Source organism: Otolemur garnettii, unplaced genomic scaffold (genome assembly GCF_000181295.1).
Source record: "Otolemur garnettii isolate 467f Iridium unplaced genomic scaffold, OtoGar3 scaffold00204, whole genome shotgun sequence".
NCBI lineage: Eukaryota > Metazoa > Chordata > Mammalia > Primates > Galagidae > Otolemur > Otolemur garnettii.
Window position 1 is genome coordinate 46550 of NW_003852599.1, and position 2502 is coordinate 49051.

Here is a 2502-nt window from a genome sequence, read left to right on the forward strand (position 1 = left end):
CTGTCTCAATAAAAAAAAAAAAAAAAAATTATTAATCAAGGTAATATAGGAGCAAGAAAAAAACTGACCAATGGAAGGGAGCCTAAAACTAGATTTGGGTATATTGGGAGAGTTGCTCCATTGTAGGAGTGGCATAGTAGAAAAGGAAAGGCTGTTCAGTAGACCGTGGATAGTTGATTATACTTAAGAAATGTAACCTCCTTGGTAATCTGGGATTTGCAAATCAGTATCTTAGTCAAATACCTTACTATATTCAGTAGGTTGTCAAAAGTGGAAATTCTAGGCCCGGTGCTGTGGCTCACGCCTATAATCCTAGCACTCTAGGAGCCTGAGATGGGTGGATTGTTTAAGTTCAGGAATTCGAGACCAGCCTGAGCAAGAGTGGGACCAAGTCTATATAAAAATAGAAAAAGTAGCCAGGCATGGTGGCACACGCTTGTAGTCCTAGCTACTCAGGAGGCTGAGGCAAGAGGATCACTTGAGCCCAAGAGTTTGAGGTTGCTGTGGACTATGACGCCATAGCACTTTATCCAGTGTACCAGAGTGAGACTCTGTTTCAAAAACAAAAACAATTGGGCAGCACCTGTGGCATAATGGGTAGGGCGCCAGCCCCATGTACCAAGGGTGGTGAGTTCAAACGTGGCTTCAGCCAAACTGCAACAAAAAAATAGCCAAGCGTTGTGGCAGGGACCTGTAGTCCCAACTACTGGGAGGCTGAGGCAAGAGAATCGCCTAAGCCCAGGAGTTGGAGGTTACTATGAGCTGTGATGCCACAGTACTCTACTGAGGGTGACAAAGTGAGACTGTCAATAAAAAAAAAAAAGAAAAGAAATTGGGTGGCGTCTATGGCTCAATGGAGTAAGGCACTGGCCCCACATGCCGAAAGTGGTGGGTTCAAACCCAGCCTCAGCCAAAAAAAAAAAAATTAAAAAAACCCAGAACATTATAACAAATCGTGATAGCAAGGGTTTTTTTGAGTGGAGAGGGTTGAGGATGAAGGAGCCTGGCATAAGGGAAGAGAGAACCCACAAGTAAATTCAGGCATATTGAAAATGCTCTAGTGGCCGGGTGCAGTGGCTGACGTCTATAATCCTAGCACTTTGGGAAGCTTGAGGTGGGTGGATTGTCTGAGCTCCCAAGTTCATGGCCATCTTGAGCCAGAGCAAGACCTTGTCTCTAAAAATACCTGGGTGCTGTGGATGGCACAGCAGTCCTAGCTACTTGGGAGGCAGAGGCTGGTGAATTGCTTAACCCAAGAGTTTGAGGTGGCTGTGAGCTGTGATGTCATGGTACCGTACTGAGGGTGACAAAGTGAGACAAAAAGAAAATGTTCTAGTGTGGCTCAGCACCTGTAGCTCAAGCAGCTAAGACACCGACCACATACACCAGAGCTAGAGGGTTCAAATCCAGCCTGGACCTGCCAAACAACAGTGACAACTATAACCAAAAAATAGCCAGGTGTTGTGGCGAGTGCCTGTAGTCCCAGCTACTTTAGAGGCTGTTGCAAGAGAATCACTTAAGCCCAGGAGTTGGAGGTTGCTGTGAGGTGTGATGCCACTGCACTCTACCCAGGGTAACAGCTTGAGGTTCTGTCTCAAAAAAGGAAAAAAAGAAAAGAAAATGTTCTAGTGCTTAGATTTATTTGGTGGTAGGCTTACAGATATGCATTATATTTTTTCTTTACAATTTGTGTATGTTTCTTGGTTTTGTTTTATTACATTAGATAATAAATTTTATTTTATTTATTTTTTGAGACAGTCTCCAGCTGTCGCCCTGGGTAGAGTGTTGTGGCATCATAACTCATAGCGACCTCCAACTTGGGCTCAAGCTATCCTCTTGGCTCATTTTTTCTATTTTTAGTAGAGACGAGATCTCACTTTTGCTTAGGCTGGTCTCGAACTCGTGAGCTCAAGCAATCCACCTGCCTCAGCCTCCCAGAGTGCTAGGATTACAGGCATGAGCCACTGTGCCTGGCCCTTGATATATTTTAAATTTTTAAAAATTTAAAAAGATGGTGGGCATATAGGTCATTAAAGAAAGACAACTGGTAGGCCAGGCATAGTGGCTTACTCATGCCTATAATGTTAGAACTCTGAAAGCCTGAGGAGGGAGGACCCCTTGAGCTCAGGAGTTCAAGACCACCCTGAACAAGAGTGAATCCATGTCTCTACTAAAAATTGAAAAATTAGCTGGGCACAGGAGTATGCATCTATAGTCCTAGCTACTGGGAAGGCTAAGCCAGGAGGATCACTTGAAAAAAAAAAGATACAGCATTACACAGAATTTAGTTTACTACATTATATTTAACCTGACTGGATTAAACATATCTCAGTTTATTGGATAAGCCATGTAAGTATTCTCTGGTGCAATGGGGTTGATCAAAACTTGTGAGCATTTACTATGTTCCTAGCATTGTTCTAAGAAGTACTTCACATGTTGACCTATGTAAGCCTTATAACAACTCCGTGAAATAGGAATTGTTATGTCCCTGTTTTTTTTTTT

At 43.1% G+C, this 2502-nt stretch overlaps 1 protein-coding gene across 1 annotated transcript in view; it reads left to right on the forward strand.

Annotated features, from left to right (window-relative positions):
• Positions 1-2502, forward strand: part of KPNA6 (karyopherin subunit alpha 6) — a 55504-nt gene that overhangs the window by 24506 nt on the left and 28496 nt on the right. The gene's annotated exons all lie outside the window — the stretch shown is intronic.